Source organism: Bos taurus, chromosome 20 (genome assembly GCF_002263795.3).
Source record: "Bos taurus isolate L1 Dominette 01449 registration number 42190680 breed Hereford chromosome 20, ARS-UCD2.0, whole genome shotgun sequence".
Lineage (NCBI taxonomy): Eukaryota > Metazoa > Chordata > Mammalia > Artiodactyla > Bovidae > Bos > Bos taurus.
This window is the reverse complement of record NC_037347.1, coordinates 15,627,897-15,646,892: the sequence shown is the minus strand read 5'-3', so window position 1 is coordinate 15,646,892 and position 18,996 is coordinate 15,627,897.

Genomic DNA, 18,996 nt, shown 5'->3' with positions numbered 1-18,996 from the left:
AATCCCATAGACAGAGGAGCCTGGTGGGCTAAAGTCCATGGGGTCGCAAAGTGTCAGACACAACTGAGCAACTAACACACACAAACTGGACCAAAGGAGAAAAGCCACAGGAAGCCTCTTTAATTATCTGCAAATTTTAATTAAGATCTTCTGAAGGCAGGACTTCTGCTCCTCCGCTAGCCATTCATGATCCCAAAAGTGGAAATTTGAGGTAGAATAAGTAACAATAGCATTTTAGGCCAGTGAGAAATATTTGGGGCTCCAAGCATTATCTTTAGATAAGAGCAGTCCAGTAGAATAGCAATAATACAGCTGGAGAACAGTACCCCTTCAGACAGGTGCATTTTTCATATACCTTGAATCATCTAGGAAAGTTATAATTTCAGAAATTCTTTTCTACTGTCCCCGTAAATTACCCTGAGATACACCCTAGGACTCTTGTGTCACTTGAAAAAAGGCCTTGAAGTCCTTTGAGCTACTGAGTTTTAATTTTTCATTTGGAAAACATATCTAAATCAAAAGTCATTTACCTAACATTGACACGTCTGATATATTACCTAACTCTGACACATCTCTGAGATCCACATGATAACAGAATTAGAAAAGTATTTGAAATATTTTCATTTCTTCATTGGGAACGTAACCTTTTTTAAGTTAATTGGACAAATTAATTCTTTTGAGTGTCTGACCAATACTGATTATGCTAGAAGAATGTATTTTTAATTTGCAATTAGAAAGAAACTAGCCATAAATTCAATGATTAGTGTCACTTACCTTCATTCTATCTCATGCAAATATGGTAGTTGGCAAGGGTTTTATTTTCTTCTGCAAGTGATTGAACTTGTCAACTTCACAGTGATTATATTGACAAGACCAAACGCTGATTCCACACTAACGGAATGCCAGTGGTGCTTGGAAACCACAAGGTCAACCATGATTGAACTCACATTTTCTCTGCATGCCAAGTTCCTTTCTGATCTCAACAACTATTGTTGACATCCATCAAATCAACGATAATATTTCTTGGACCAATGGCCATTGTTTATTGTTGCTTTTGAGTCTAATTGGCCTCAACATAAAAGGAAGTCTTCTAAGAAGTAGACTAAAGAAGGTGAGAGAGGGGGTCTTGATAAGAGGGGTCAGTGATCCATTCACTATATTCCTAAGCCCATTTGAATTCAAACAGTGACAAAATCTCAGTTTCTGGGTGTATATTAGCAGTGTTTTCTCATACTTCAGTTCAGTCACTCAGGCTTGTCTGACTCTTTGTGACCCCATGGACTGGGGTCAAGGCTTCCTGTCCATCACCAACTCCCGGAACTTGCTTAAACTCATGTCCATCAGGTCAGTGATGCCATCCAACCAGCTCATACTCTGTTGTCCCCTTCTCCTCCTGCCCTCAATCTTTCCCAGCATCACGGTCTTTTCCAATGAGTCAGTTCTTCACATCAGGTGTCCAAAGTATTGGAGTATCAGCTTCAGCATCAGTCCTTCCAATGAATATTCAGAACTGATTTCCTTTAGGATTGACTGGTTTGATCTCATTGCTGTCCAGGGGACTCTCAAGAGTCTTCTCCAACACCACAGTTCAAAAGCATCAATTCTTCGGCAGTCAGCTTTCTTCACAGTCCAACTCTCACATCCATACGTGACTACTGGAATAACCACAGCTTTGACTAGACAGGCCTTTGTCAGCAAAGTAATGTCTTTGCTTTATTAGTATGCTAAGTATTTTCTTTAATTAATGCTTAAAACAATATCAAATTGATAGTCAAGACTCTGTAAACTTGCATTTCCACTTAGAAAAAAAAAATCATGATATCAGACACAAGAACATCACTTACTTAATTTGAAATCTATTACATAAAGTGAACTATGTCAAATATATATTTACAGTTTGTGTAGTTTTCTCACAAATGAAAGCTTTTCACTATACTTTTTTCCAAATTATATCAGAAACATTTGACTATGGACAGAAAACAAATATAAATATAGCTGTAACACCTTTGTACTCTGTAATATGCATGAAAGGACTATGAATATGTAATGTGATTGACATATTTATCCTACATTGATGATGGAGATGATACAAGAAGAGGTGGTAGCCTTATGCATATAAACGTATAATCTTCATGCAATTTATGTACCTGTAATGCTCATGACATTCATACACAGTATGCAAAGATAGTGAGCAGCATGTTAATCAAAGAGAGAAAATTCCAGCAAGCAAAAAATAATTTTAAAGGAAGGCAAAATTTTATTTGCAATTTCTCAAAAATATTGTAGATATACAGTGATTGGGCACACATTTTTTAAACTCCTTCTCCCTTTTTTGCCCACCAAGTTCCTATAAACACCTCAGCTTCCCCTCATCTTACTCTCCTGCGGTTCCTCAAGCTAATTTTGCAAGTTCTTCCCTCACAGTTCTCCTTCACAGCCTTTCTCCTGATTCTGTATTAACAAAACCTCAGAACACTTTATTGCATAAGACATGACTTCTTTGAAGAATGTGGTAAAAGACAGTGAATAGTCTTCTGTGGTCTGAATATGTGTGCCCACTGTCTCTCTCTCCAAATTCACTTTGCTAAAATCCTGTTTCCAGGCTAAAGATATTGGGAGCTGGGGTCTTTGGGAATTGATTAGGTCACGGGGCAGAGCCTTCACAACTGAGATCAGTGCCTTATAGAAGAGACCCCAGAGAGCCCCCTCTTCCCTTCCCCTCAGTGAGGACCCAGTAGGAAGGCACTATCTATGAACCAGAAAGCAGGCCTTCACCATATGTTTAGTCTGTTGGTACCTTGATCTTGGACTTCCTGGCCCCCAGAACTGTGAGAAATAAATGTTGGTTGTCTTTAAGCCACCAGTCTGTGGCATTTTCCTATAGTTGTCAGAATGAAGACACTAGGCAAGCCAGAGTCCTCTGAGAGTAGGGGTTCCCAGCCTCTGGAGTCTGATGCCTGATGATCTGAGGTGGAGCTTTAATGATAATAGAAACGATGTACATAATAAATTTAATGTGCTTGAGTCATCCCAAAACCCCTGCTCCGCCCCAGTGTATGGAAAATTGTCCTCCATAAAACCAGTCCCTGGTGTCAGAGGTTGGGGACTGCTATCTTAAAGAATTTACTTGTTACTTGTTTTTCTCACATATGAATCTAAGAAATTATCCAAAATACGGTATCAACACCTAATTTGATACTCTTCTACTTAATTTCTTAATCTGAAAAAGGAGGAATTTACTAAATTATAAAAATGAAGCTAATTTTTACCCATTTTAAATTAAGAATTAACCTGCAGATTAAACCATTTTTAAGAAAATGAGGGGGAAGTATTTATAATTTAGACAATCAAAAATGTGTAGCAATCACAAAATATCAGGGAATAATTGGGTTGAATATTTCTTTTCCCTCGATGTTTTGGACGTAATATGTTCTTACTATATCTTGGTTATTAAACTTCCTAATTATTTTCAAGTAATTCATTTTTAAATGACACAATGCTTTAAATTTATAATATTTAATAAGCTCAGAATTGTTTCCAAACCCTCTACTTGCCCTTCCATGGTACTTGGGTATTTAAAACGAGGTCTTATAGAAATAGACTGCTAGTAGGAGCCATGTATTCTTAAAGCATCTTTACCATAGGAAGCAGAAGATTACCCACCAAACCCATTAGTGACACATCAGCTGAAAGTTGATGAGTACAATCAGAACATGATGTTAGTAAAAGACATTCATTCCACTCTACTGCGATTCTTCAGAGAATTCATTCATAATGCGACTCCTATTACCCTGCCCAGATGGGCTAGCCATCCTGTCCCCAGCCAGGTGCAAAATGAGTCATTGATTTTCATTTGTCCAGAACTGAATATATAACAGCTAAAAGGAAAGCCTCAAGGCTAATAAAGAAAGCACACAATCATAAAGAACCTACTTCAATTCTTCAGAAGACAATATTCAGCTGTTAATGACTAATGCCAACTAATTTATTTTTAAGGTAGAAAAGAGGCAGGTTGATATCATATCTTGATGGAGTTTCAGAGGTTCTTTCTTCCCTTCCCTTTTTAATAATCTGCTCCATGTCCTCTTCTTCATGTTGTTATGTCTTTTTTGTTGTTTGTTTAAAATCACAGGAGTTCCCGGGGTGAAGTCTGAAACTGGCCTCCATGCACAGAGAGTAAGGAGATACCAAAGAAAGAAGTAGATTGCTCCAGAGTGGCAGGTAGCAGATTAAGTAAGCAAGGGAACTGACATACAAGGCTTGTCTTGGGTAGTCAAAAGAGGCGTAGATTTCTGCAGCCACCCACCAGAATCTTGAAAGTTTACACAGAGACCTTAACTGGGTTCAGTCACATATTCAGTCCAGACGGTCTCAGCAAGGGACCATCAAGACTCTCTCAAGCCTGTGTCCCTGAAACAGGTCCTACTGTGGGAATGGGGAATGGTGAGAGAAACATACTTTTCCAAGGAAAAGGGAGGGAATGAGGAGCCTCTGATTGCCTGTGTCCATCTCTCACTTCAACCAGCAATCACGTCCTCCCCATGACCTCCTCCAACAAAGTTGATTCTAAAATAGAACCAGATGACATGGCAATGTCACTGTTTTAGGTATAAAATGGAAACAATGTTAGCCTTTTAAGGAAAGTGCAATGCTATATCACCTGTCATTCATTTGTCATTCATTCTTTCATTCAACGGAAATGTTCTGAATGACTACTGTTTTCCAAGTTCTGTGTTAAAAGCTACAAGAGTGCATATAAAAGAGGCAATCATAACTTACAACATTAATAGCATGTATGGCATCCAGTCCCATCACTTTATGGCAAATAGATGGGGAAACAGTGGCAGACTTTATTTTGGGGGGCTCCAAAATTACTGCAGATGGTTATTGTAGCCATGGATTTAGAAAATGCTTACTCCTTGGAAGGAAAGTTATGACCAACCTAGACAGCATATTAAAAAGCAGAGACATTACTTTGTCAGCAAAGGTCTGTCTAGTTAAGGCTATGGTTTTTCCAGTACTCATGCATGGATGTGAGAGTTGGACTATAAAGAAAGCTGAGCACCGGAGAATTGATGCTTTTGAACCGTGGTGTTGGAGAAGACTCTTGAGAGTCCCTTGGACTGCAAGGAGATCCAACCAGTCCATTGTGAAGGAGATCAGCCCTGGGATTTCTTTGGAAGGAATGATGCTAAAGCTGAAACTCCAGTACTTTGTCCACCTCATGCAAAGAGTTGATTCATTGGAAAAGACTCTGATGCTGGGAGGGATTGGAGGCAGGAGGAGAAGGGGACAACAGAGGATGAGATGGCTGGATGGCATCACTGACTCGATGGACGTGAGTCTGAGTGAACTCCGGGAGTTGGTGATGGCCAGGGAGGCCTGGCGTGCTGTGATTCATGGGGTCACAAAGAGTCGGACACGACTGAGTGACTGATCTGATCTGAAATCTTAGACATGAAACCCTTTTACTTTACCTATTATTTTAGAATAACTTTGCATTTTGTTTTAGGCAAATTTCCTGCCTTTGGTAGTAAATGTTATTTAATTCCTCTGTGTAACTGAGTCTTTTTCAGTGATTCATAATCATTATTCTAACCAGAAGTCCTTTCTGTACCATATAGAAAATAGGAGCTTCCGAGGTAGCACAGTGGCAAACAATCTGCCCGCTAAGCAGGAGACTTGGGTTTGATTCCTGGGTTAGGGAGATGCCCTGATGGAGGAAATGGAAATCCACTTTAGTATTCTTGCCTGGGAAATCCCATGGTCAGAGGAACCTGGGGGCCTACAGTCCATGGGGTTGCAAAGAGTCGGACATGACTTAAGGTCTAGAGAGAGAGAGCAGCATAGAAAATGTAAGAGATGGGGATGAGTGTGTATTGATTTCCTATAACTTGAAACTTTTCCTTTAAAAAATCATTCTTACAGTGTTTAATACACAGTAGTAAATTAATATTTGTTTTTAATATAAAAACTTATTTTTCTACATAAAGGGTCAGTCATTTTAATTGGTTTGGCTATTTAGTATATTATTTTAAATTGTTAATTATTCGTATAAACTATGCATGAAATATATGCATTATAAGTTTTGTTATAATATACAGTATTGTTAGAGACCTGTTGGAATGATTGAAATTACCAGATTCATGAATTTTCAGTCAGTTCAGTTCAGTCACTCAGTCGTGTCCGACTCTTTGTGACCCCATGGACTGCAACACGGCAGGCCTCCCTGTCCATCGCCAACACCCTGAGTTTATTCAAACTCATGTCCATTGAGTCAGTGATGCCATCTAGCTATCTCATCCTCTGTCATCCCCTTCTCCTCCTCCCTTCAATCTTTCCCAGCATCAGGGTCTTTTCTAATGAGTCAGTTCTTCGCATCAGTTGGTCAAAGTATTGGAGTTTCAGCTTCAACATCAGTCCTTCCAATGAATAGTCTGGACTGATTTCCTTTAGGATGGAGTGGTTTGATCTCCATGCAGTCCAAGGGACTCTCAAGAGTCTTCTCCAACACCACAGTTCAAAAGCATCAATTCTTCGGCCCTCAGTATTCTTTAAAGTCCAACTCTCACATTCATGCATAACTACTGGAAAAACCATAGCTTTGACTAGATGGGCCTTTGTTGGAAACAATGATCATGAACTTTAAGAAAGTATTAATAAATGCCATATCCATTTAGTTGTAAACTCTCTGAGGTTTGGAGCTATACATTATTCACTTCATTCACTATTTTTTTTTGTAAATAGTGCTTATTATTTTTGTTTTAACTTTAACTGTTGAAAAGTGGAAACTTAAAAATATGCAAAGTTTTATGTGACATTTACATTACAGCTAGTTTGATTCTCCCAATATAGCTATTATATAGTCTTGCACGTTACAGGTATTTATCAAATGCTCTTCAAGCTTAATTCAAAGAAAGATTTTGAAAGATGGAGGAACAGTTTACTGGAGAAGGCTGAATGGTAAGTGAGGTGTATTCTGAGGACCGTAAGTAAGTTTTATATAAGGATAGGCAACCAGAGATGAAGAGGCCCAAGTTTTACCTAATCAAACCACCCATCATTTGCTAGGATCCTCTACAGAATTCCTACCCTTAAATGTCCCTGTGATGGGAAACTCTTCAACTCTGAGGCAATTCTTTCCATATCTTGAAGTACTTTGTTAGCTGATAAGAAAACAAAAATCAAAATACTGGGATTTGTGAAACATGCAGGGAAAGGACAGAAAAGAAGTTGTTAACTGACACATATCCAAAGCTAGGAATCGATGTTTATCAGTACAAATTTAATTATTTATTTCATTTATGTTTTACTATTCTTCTATGAAAGAGAAATTAGGTGCAACATAGCTCAAGTCAGACTTCCCTGAGAGCTCAGTTGGTAAAGAATACACCTGCAATGCAAGAGACCCCGGTTCGACTCCTGGGTCTAGAGGATCCTCTGGAGAAAGGAAAGGTTACCCACTCCAGTATTCTTAGGCTTCTCTGGTGGCTCAGCTGGTAAAGAATCTGTCTGCAATGCAGGAGACCTAGGTTCAACCCCTGGGTTGGAAAGGAAAGGCTTCTCCTCTGGAGAAGGGAAAGGCTACCCACTCCAGTATTCTCACGGACTGTTTAGTCCATGGGGTTGCAAAGAGTCAGACACAACTGGACGACTCACTTTAGCTCAAATCAATGTAACTTCTAGGTACACTAAAGAACACAGCAGCATATTCCCATATTATTAACGAAGGAAGAAAAATGATATTGTCTTGTCATAATTAATACTTCATTGTATAGTTAGTTTTTCCATATATAAATGTTCCATATATAAAATGAATGCTTCCAAAGGATGCTGAACTCCCATTTATGAGCAATCTGGTTCTTATTTTTTGTAACAACTCTAATTTAATCACTACATAAATAGAATTTTCAATTTTCTGAAATAATACACAACCTAATATAAGAACTCTTGAAGGTAAAAATATTTTTCCCTATTAGAGTACTATCAAATATTTTAAAAAGTAATAAACTAAAAAAAAAAGTAATAAACTACAAAATCAGTGATATACATTGTATTTCTCTTCTCCCCTGCACTAACTTACTTATGATAATAAGGAAATATGAGTAAACTTGAGTTAACGCTGTTTCAGATTTATTGAAACTGCTGGAGAAGGCAATGGCACCCCACTCCAGTACTCTTGTCTGGAAAATCCCATGGACAGAGGAGCCTGGTAGGCTGCAGTCCCTGGGGTCACTAAGAGTCGGGCATGACTGAGCGACTTCACTTTCACTTTTCACTTTCGTGCATTGGAGAAGGAAATGGCAACCCAATCCAGTGTTTTTGCCTGGAGAAGCCCAGGGACGGGGGAGCCTGGTAGGCTGCTGTCTCTGGGGTCACACAGAGTCGGACACGACTGAAGCGACTTAGCAGCAGCAGCAGCTCCTAGGTGCTGTCTTTCTCCCCTGAAGTTATGCCCTGGTATTGGAAGAGGCAAAAATACTACAAGAGAGCGCTTTTCATTGCAAGCAGAATTCTAAAGTCAGCTGCAAAATAGACCTGAGATAATTTCCTAATAGGAAACAAAAAGACAAATTTCATAAGTTTGAAATTTAAATGGATGTCTTAGCCCAATCATTTGAAAAGAGTTTATCTTCTTTTGTGCGTGTGTTAATGCTCATTGGCTCAATGCTATCTAACTGTTTGTGTCCCCATGGACTGTAGCCCGCCAGGCTCCTTTGTTCATGGGATTCTCCAGGCAAGAATATTGGACTGGGTTGCCATTTCCTCCTCCAGGGGATCTTCCTGACCCAGGGATTGAACCCGCAGCTCCTGCATTGGCAGTTAGATTCTCTACCACTGAGCCACCTCCTTTCACTCTCTCACAAATCAGAATAGTTGGGGAAAAAGGCCAACTACTGCCCATGTATATGAAAAAATTATTAATTTACCAGCATACACAAAAATTGATATCCCCACTTTCTGTCATATTTTTACTTAGATAATGGTAGGTGTTGACACCAAGGAAATTACCACATTTTTCATGGACTGCACTCACGGCCTAGCCAGGCATCCAAAAATGAATGTTTTTTAGTAACGAGAGCCAAGCAAGAGAGGGAAGATATTGATATACTGAGTGAGTGCCCATCACTTCTACTGGACTAAAAACATGTTTTATATCAACAGCAGTCTATAATTGAGAGCACACTCCTTTCCTGATGAAATTCTCAATAATGTTAATCTATAACATAAAATTTTCTATAATTCACTGTTTAAAAAAATTTTGCTTCTCTCAAGAGTTTTACAGACTGATTTTAACTGAGAATATTTCCTAGATCATTTACAATAGACATTTTTAAAAGTCTTCTACAATATTGGTGGCCATGGGGATGCACCACTCAGACCTCCCTTCCAGAAAGCCTTCCATGAAGAGTATGCGTGACTGACAGCCTCCAGCAGCCACATCTTTGAACGCACTGTAACATACATGCTAAATTCCTGTCCCTAACAGGCTCCTCACTAGCCGATGACTGAGCAGAGCAAGGTGCCAGATTATTTCTCACCAGCACAAGACTCTGCTAACAGGCAATCTCTGCTCTGGGAACTCAAGTTTGCCCACAAGTTTCTCAGAGCTACAGTGGACTAAAGTCCAACCTACCTGGCACTCTTCCTTCCCTCTCTTCTTTCACAAGTGTCAGACCTATGTTGTGGTCTGAAGATCTTTGATGCTTCCTCCTGTGCCCTCTACTCTCTATCCTTCACATTTATTTCCCTCAATAAGTCTGTATTCCTAGCCACTGGGCCTCACCTATGCCAGAGTGAATAGATACCAACAATAGGAGGAAGCAGCCTCTGGTTGGTCAGTGAGCCAGGTGTAACCATTTTTATTGTTATTTTTATTGCAATACAAATAGTTAAAGGAAGAGAAAAAGAGCAACCCAAGGCTTTGGTTGTGTATTTTTACACAACCCTTGCAAGGGTTTTTACCTTGCAAAGGTTCTTGTATGTGTATTTTTAGAGGAAACTATAGATTTGTCTTCCCTGGTGGCTAAGTTGGTAAAGAGTCTGCAGTGATCCCTTGGAGAAGGAAATGACAACTCACTCCAGTATTCTTGCCTGGAGAATCCCATGACAGAGGAGCCTGGTGGGCTACAGTCCAAGGGGTCACAAAAAGTCAGACATGACTGAGTGACTAACACTTTCACTTTCATGGATTTGTCAGTTTCTGTTATGTGAATACTATGACAAGCTAAATAATTAAAAGCATTATTTGTGATAGAAAAAATCCTTCATATCTAATATTGTTTGTGCATCTGCTTCATGAATGCAAGCAGAATGCAGGCAATCAGAGGCTCCTCACCTCCACCTCTGTTCTTAGAATACATGTTCTGCCCACCGTTCTCATGGTGGGAGCTGTTGTCAAGGACACAGACTTGAGAGCATAAGATGTTGTTGAGGCCATGTGGACTGACTATGTGACTGAACTTAGTTAAGGACTCTATACAAAACATGTAAGATTATGGTGGGCATGTATGGAGTTGTGCTCATCTCTCAGCCTCCCATAACAAGTCTGTGTAAGTTCCCTTGTTTTTTAGGCCTGCCACCTACCAATCTGGAGCCATCTTCCTTTTCTTTGATCTCTCCTTACCCTCCCTGTACAAGATGGAGGTGGGAGGAGGTAGCAATTAGCAAACCAACACCAGGGAACAGAGGGAGTTAATTCCTATTTAGTCAGAAACCCTTGGAAGGCTTGGCCTCCACCTCCCTAGAACATCTTGAGTCTGGGGGTTGAGGCATGGTCAGGAAGCAGATGCCTGGAGTGTCAGCTCCAAGGTCAAGGTCCAGGAGATTAGGCTTCCCCTCAGGCCCTCAGCAGAGGCTTCTAGAACCAAAATAAGATGCAAAGGAGGGCAAGTCTGACTTGAGCATGGAGTCCATCACTCAGACTCTGAAATGCTCTTCTGAAGAACAAGTAACAAAGTGAGAACCAGTAAGAAATAATTAACCCATGGTTTCTACAAAAACCCCACCCTTCCTGGGCATCCCAGTCATCTGAAAGCCACCTCTGCCTTCACCCTCCTTGCAGGCCCTGCAATGGGCATGACCACTTAACCATTCTCTCTTGTGACCAGCGTGCCCAGAGCTTTTGTGCTGGATGCAGCAGTCAGCTGTGGGCTCCTGCTCATGGTTTGTAGATGCTGGGCTGTTGAGCTAAGTTGGGGTGGGTGGGCAGGGTTAGAGGAGACACCTCCTTGGGCTTGAGCTTGAGGGTAGGTGGATGAGACAAGGACAGCAGTGCCCTCTCGAGCACATGGCCATCATCTATCCCAAGTGGGCATCTCCATGCCAGTGCTTCATGAACCAAGGCATGTTCTCTCCTACACAACCATGATAAGCACATTGGTTGGTGGGTTAAAGCAAATGATAACCAGCCAGCCTCCTCAGCACAAGGGATACTGATAATATCTCTGAAGGGACAGAACAAGGATATAGAGACAGATGTGTGAAGCAAACTCAGATGATGACGAACTGGCACAAATTAGAACCACAGCCAGTGAAAAAGGCAGGTTAGTGAGAAGGGCATGAGTCCAAAGGCACCTGTTTCATGTACTCTCCTGGGTTGGCACCAGAAATTTATCATTTGTCCAGGAAGTTTCGGCCACTATGGCTCTCTGTGGCCTTGGCATTAATCTCTCTGGAATACCATGATGGGGAGGCTGAATATTTGGAGGTTCTTGCAGGATATCCCAATCGATGAGAGCAGATGTCATTTACTAGTCCAGAAACCATGTTCTAGGGTCTGGTTCTAAATCTGCTTGCCAGCGGTGAGCTGAGGCAGTCCAACACTGGTTGTTATTTCTCACTCCACCATCTGCTTTCTGAATGGGACCTCAAGCTTATTAAAACATGATTTCTTTTTCAATTCCAATAAAAAAGACTGAGTCCTTTATGCCAGAGTCTTATCTGATACCAAAATTATCTCCAGAAAAGAAACTGATGGTCAGGTTGCAATAATTTCCTCTACTTTTTACCCTGGCTGCCTTAACCATCCATCTCAGAACTGAACTTTAATTTCCTTCCACATCTCCTATTGACATTTATCACCAAATCAGCCTGACAGGGAGGCATAGCCTCTCTCCAGTAAAGCGCAGCTGACAGTCTTTCAGCAGCAGAAGTTTCCTGGAACTCAGTCTTGACACTTCTGTGCTGCTACTGATTCCTATGATAGAACTCTCCATTTCTGTATTACATATTCCTAGCGTTCTCTGGCATACCATATTAATTTACAGAATAGAAATTGTAAATCCACTGCAAAAACAAACAAACAAAAAATTCGATAGGATTTAAAATCCTATCGACAAATCTGACAAATCCCCTTTCTCCTGGCCACAATGGTACTTCAGTTCACCACTAACTTGCTGTGTGATGATGCCCAGAGTATTTAACCTCTCTGGACTTCAATTTCCTCATCAGTAAAATGAGGATTCCTTCCAATTTTAGTAGTATGTGGCTTAAACTCTGTTTTTTTAATGAAGGAAAGATCCTTTAAATTCTACAGTGCTTTATAATTTTCAAAAGTTTCACAGATGATTTCATATAAACTACTATTTCATATAATAGTCGGGCTCTTTTTAAGTGGTCATTTCCAAGGAATTTTTTGTACGTACACTTTAACCCTTACTCCTTTTTTCTTCCACATCACAAAGCTTTGTTCTTCTTTCCCTAACATTATCTCCACCTTTAATTCTCACACATTTCACATTCGCACACATGTATAAACTTTGAAAATTGAGATCAGGTCTTTCTACTTCAGAATCTTTCTTTAGCCTAATTATTACCAGAAAAACGAAAATCCCACCTTCACAAAGGCATCCTTTATATTTATATGCCTAGATTAGAGAGAGAAAAGGGTAAAAGTAAGAAAAGGGCTTGAGGTACAAGTTTTGAAAATTAAACCACAGGTGTTCTGTGCTCTCAACCAGAAATTTCCAATAGATAAGTAGACTGTTTAAGAAATGCTTTTGCAAATAGTTTTTCCAGTGACTAAACATTCCTATCTTCCTGGCCATGAGTTTCTAAGTGTTCATCTATAGGGTTTGAAGCAGCCCAGGCAGGTGGCAGTGGAGGCCTGGACTAGGTATCAACAGGGAGGAAGAATAAAAGTGAGCCAGCGTGAGAGAAACAACCAGGAAAAATTGATATTCTGAAAGAGATGGGAATACCAGACCACCTGATCTGCCTCTTGAGAACTTTGTATGCAGGTCAGGAAGCAACAGTTAGAACTGGACATGGAACAACAGACTGGTTCCAAATAGGAAAAGGAGTACGTCAAGGCTGTATATTGTCATCCTGCTTATTTAACTTATATGCAGAGTACATCATGAGAAACGCTGGACTGGAAGAAGCGCAGGCTGGAATCAAGATTGCCGGGAAAAATATCAATCTCCTCAGATATGCAGATGACACCACCCTTATGGCAGAAAGTGAAGAGGAATTAAAAAGCCCCTTGATGAAAGTGAAAGTGGAGAGTGAAAAAGTTGGCTTAAAGCTCAACATTCAGAAAACGAAGATCATGGCATCTGGTCCCATCACTTCATGGGAAATAGATGGGGAAACAGTGGAAACAGTGGCAGACTTTATTTTTCTGGGCTCCAAAATCACTGCAGATGGTGACTGCAGCCATGAAATTAAAAGACGCTTACTCCTTGGAAGAAAAGTTATGACCAACCTAGATAGCATATTCAAAAGCAGAGACATTACTTTGCCAACAAAGGTCCATCTAGTCAAGGCTATGGTTTTCCCTGTGGTCATGTATGGATGTGAAAGTTGGACTGTGAAGAAGGCTGAGTGCCGAAGAATTGATGCTTTTGAACTGTGGTGTTGGAGAAGACTCTTGAGAGTCCCTTGGACTGCAAGGACATCCAACCAGTCCATTCTGAAGGAGATCAGGCCTGGGATTTCTTTGGAAGGAATGATGCTAAAGCTGAAACTCCAGTACTTTGGCCACCTCATGCGAAGAGTTGACTCATTGGAAAAGACTCTGATGCTGGGAGGGATTGGGGGCAGGAGGAGAAGGGGACGACAGAGGATGAGATGGCTGGATGGCATCACTGACTCGATGAACGTGAGTCTGGGTGAACTCCAGGAGTTGGTGATGGACAGGGAGGCCTGGTGTGCTGCGATTCATGGGGTCGCAAAGAGTTGGACACAACTGAGCGACTGAACTGAACTGAACTGATAGGGAAAGAAAAGGCAAAGAAAATCAAGGAATTCATGCAGCTTTCTGGCTTGGGCCGGGGCAAACGGTGATGTCATTTACTAGGTGAAGGCGCACAGAGGGAGTAGCACAGAGGAGGCACCTGGCCAGCTGAGCTTGGGGCATTTTACATTTGAGATGCTCTGAAGAGCCCCTAGAAGCTGTTTGGTAACAAGTGTCCTTGTCTGTCCAACCTCATTCTCTGTGATGGTCTTTCTTCCTGAATCACACATGAGCACAGCTGTGCATCTTCAAACTTGACGCCCCAGAGTGCTGCCACCAGAAACCTGAGCTCAGCAGAAACCTGGGCTACTGATCAGCCCTCCCCACTGCCTGGTTCTGGGAGTCATGCTTCACATAATTATGCTGTTGTTACAATGTATTTTTCTGCCTCAAAACAAGGTGTTTTTTTAATGGAATCCCCAACCAGTGGAACTCTGGGGCCAGAGGACAGAATCCCTGTAGTAGGGGCCTGCTCTTTGTGCCCTCTTCTTTACATCTTTGTTCTGGAGGAAGTAAGACAAAGCAGAACATACCCACCTGTATAATGCAAGGGGAGGGCAATATACTGGACTTTTTTTTGTTTGTTTTTTTACAAAGTGGAGGTCTTACAGGATGCAATTTGTGAAGTACAAACAAAAACCTGATTTGGGGAAGGATTTCATCATTCCATTAGGCCAACTGTAGCCCAACTGTAAAATTGTCCTAATTTCTTTAAGGCAAACATCACCAGGACTGACAAGCAGGTTCTGACTAGTAATAATTGAGATTTATGTGAAAAGAATATCAAAAAGTCCAGGAATGAACTAGGAGGAGGGTGGCATTTATTGCTGCATTAGAATTGAATAAATAAGCAGTCTTATTGTCACAAACCATAATATGTTCAGAAAGAACTAGTTTGCCATATGAGTAACTGAGTATCTGGATAGAAGATTGTTAGTTATTAAATCAAGAAGAGACCTTGGCGATCATCTGACCTAATTACATACTTTGGCAGATAATAAAACCGAGGCCCAAAGAACAGAAAAGCGTTTTGGAGCAGTAGAGGTGCTATGCATAGGAGCCAGGTCACCTCACTCTAGCCTGTGCCCTTACCGCTCACCTACACAGGTTACTCATAGGCTAATCTGCAGAAGGCACAAAAGAGCCTAGAGATCTAACAGTGTATCCAGCCCATACCCTATTGCATGAGTTCCAAATAAGGCAATCGTCATTTTAACAATATGAAACAGATGGTTCCTACAACTATAAAGTCATTGATCAGCAGGCCCCTGTCAGCATTACTAAGTGTTCAAAGTGCTTCACATAATACACACACACACACACACAAAAGACATATCGACCCACAGTCAAGGTCTAGCTTAGCAGTTTTCAACCTGGAGTAACTTTTCTCCCAGAAGACATTTCCAGAGACATTTTCAGTTGTCACAACTGGAGGGTTGTTATTGACATCTAGTGAGTTGAGGCCACAGATGATTCTAAACATCCTACGATGCACATGGCACCTGCTCATGAAGAGCACTATCTGGACAAAAATGTCAATCGTGCTGAAGTTGAGAAGCCCTGGTCTAGATTAATTACAGAGGCAGGAACTCAGAAGTCCTCCAGCACTGGCTGGTGATAGTGGTGTCAGTAACAAAAACTTTAAAAAATGAGGAGTGGTAGAGAGCTGTCTGAGAATAGATGAGATGCATTCCATAAGGCAGAGGATAGACTTTCCAGAGGAAAGGTAAGTTACTGGCTGAGATCAGAGGCTAAAGTTCGTACTCTCCTGGCTGTGTATTTTGAGCAAGCTACTCTAACCTTCTAAGTCCTGGTTTCCTAGCTGTAAAATGTGAGTGAAAAATTAGCACCTTCCCAGGGGAGTTGTAAAGATTAACATTTATATATATAGTGCTTCATACAGCACCTGCATCTAATAAATGCTTAATAATTTTCACCACATTTAGGAATTGACAAAACTCTTAATCAAATCCAAAGCTTCCACATTACAAATGGCATGGCTAAGTCTCAGACAGGCATAAACATAATATATTTCCTCTTCTGTATATATGAGGCCTAGATTGTAGACATTCACTAGATATCATGTTGGTTTTATTTGTTACTAAATTCTCCACATTTCAGGAAAGGAAGAAAAAAGATATGAATATTGTCACTTTTCACAAATTGGCAACTGAGGTCAGACATTAATTGTCTTACCCAAAGCTACATTGTGGGAAAGTGAGGACCTGGTCCTCTATCTAAACCCCACACACTTATTTGCTAATGTCATAGCAGGACAAGTTTCAAATCATTTTTATTTCTTCTTTTAAGACTTTGGTGTAAATTTGATCATTGAGATACAATTTATATTTCCCTCAAAAGTGGAAGTTTCCAAATGAAAGATGATTGATCAATTACTGACCACATAAATCATTCATAGGCACTAGCTCAGACAGGCCCAGTTCATTATGTATCTTCTTGACAAAAAGCAAATTAATCCACCGGTTCTAAAAACCTTGTGCCAATCTATCTAAATCAATCAAGGCTAATAAAACATTAGCAGTAACAATGCTAATGAGCAAACTCTTTTCCTCATAAGGATTCTAAATTAGTCATGTATTTGAAAGGGTATCGAGGAAGCAGTTCAAGACCCTTGATACATGTGATGTGCCCTGTCCAGTTCTCCAAACTCTGGGTGGGTCAGCAGTCTATCTGAAACACACAGAGTAGAGCTATGGGAGCCCTGATCAAATAATAAAGTCTTTAATCTTAAGATGTGGTACATATATACAATGAAATATTACTCAGCCATAAAAGGGAATGAAATTGTGCCATTTGCAGAGAAATGATGGATCTAGAGACTATCATACAGAGTAAAGTAAGTCAGAGAGAGAAAAGCAAATATTGTATAAGATTGTTTATATGCAGAATCTAGAAAAATGGTATAGATAGTCTTATTTGCAAAGCAGAAATAGAGACATAGATGGAGAGAACCAACATATGGATACAAGAAGGAGGTGTGATGAATGGATTGACATGTATACATTACTATGTATAAAGTAGATCACTAATGAGAACCTACTTTATGGCACAGGCAACTCTACTCAATGCTCTGTGGTGACCTAAATGGGAAGAAAATCCAAAAAAGAAGGGATATATGCATACATAATGCTATTCACTTTATTGTACAGTAGAAATACAACATTGTAAAGCAACTACACCCAATAAAAATTAATTTAAAAAGTAAATAGTCTTTAATCCTAAGGGAAAATACTATAATTCCCTGCCCTACTCCACCTCAGGCATATAGAGAAGGTTCAGAATTGGAGGCTGCTGAAGCTGGGACTCAGGGGTGGCATCTCTTCTCACTTGGGAGGGAAAAACAAAGACCCAAGAGAGGCCTTGGGATAAGACCTGAAGGCTGAACTCCTCTGGGAGTCTGTTCCCTGCTCTGTTACATCTTCACTAAAGCGCTAGGATTCCTTTGACATTGTTGCTAGATTAGTCATCCCAACAGCTAACACAACACATGCCTTGCTTTAAACAAGCTTATTGATCCACTGCAATGACTATGCCAAAGGGATACAGCCAGCCCAAAGCCACCACACCCACAGGAAACCAAGAGAAAAGCCATACCCCTATCATACTCTGCTCTCTTCCCCTCTGATGCTCTGCCAGGGCCCCCCATTGACAGACCTAGAGGGTAAGGGTCTCCGTGATGGGGTTCATACCTGTCAGATTCTTGGAGACAGAGAGCAGGATGGCAAAGGAGGTGATCCAGCTGGAGACAGATGGAGGCTAGGTAGTATATTTACTTTGAACTGAAAATCTCTGGCCCTTTCTACAGTGAGTGCCATAGGACTGTGCTCTTAGAGGTCTTTACACACTTACAATCTGAGTATGAAACTAGATTACGTCATTGATCATCCATATAGTCCTAAGCAAATTGTTATCTTCCCAAGCCTATTTCCTCATCTGAAAAATGAAGAAAATAATTGTTAATTTTCACTGTGTGTCTCATATATGCCAGGCACAGTTCTGAGAGTTTTAAATATTTATATATTAAATCAGTTCATCTTCACAGCAACACTGTTATTATTATTCCCTTGGCTTCCCCAGTAGCTCAGCTGGTAAAGAATCTGCCTGCAATGTGGGATACCTTGGTTCAATCCCTGGGTTGAGAAGATTCCCTGGAAAAGGGAACGGCTACCCACCTCCCTGGGGAAGGGAACAGCTACCCACTCCAGTATTCCTGCCTGGAGAATTCCATGAACAGAGGAGCCTGGCAGGCTACAGTTCACAGGATCACAAAGAGCAACATGACTGAGCAACTTTCACTTTGACCTTCCTTTTTGACAAATAAGAAAATAAGGCAAAGAAAGATTAGGGAAAATGCCCCCCCACACAGCTAATCTTATAAATGACATAACCAGAAGGCAAACTCAAGAAGGTGAGCCCTAAAGTTCATTCTTTTAAGCATTATGCCATGCTGCATCACAGTAATGCTGCTGCTGCTGCTGCTAAGTCGCTTCAGTCATGTCCGACTCTGTGCAACCTCATGGACTGCAGCCCATCAGGCTCCTCCGTCCATGGGATTTTCCAGGCACGAGTACTGGAGTGGGGTGCCATTGCCTTCTCTGACAGTAATGCTAATATACCTGTTTATTTATTTATTTATTTATTATATTTTGTTTGCCTTTTTTTTTTAATTGGAGGCTAATTATTTACCTGTTTAATGAGTGAGTGAGTGAGTGAAATTGCTCAGTCACGTCCAACTC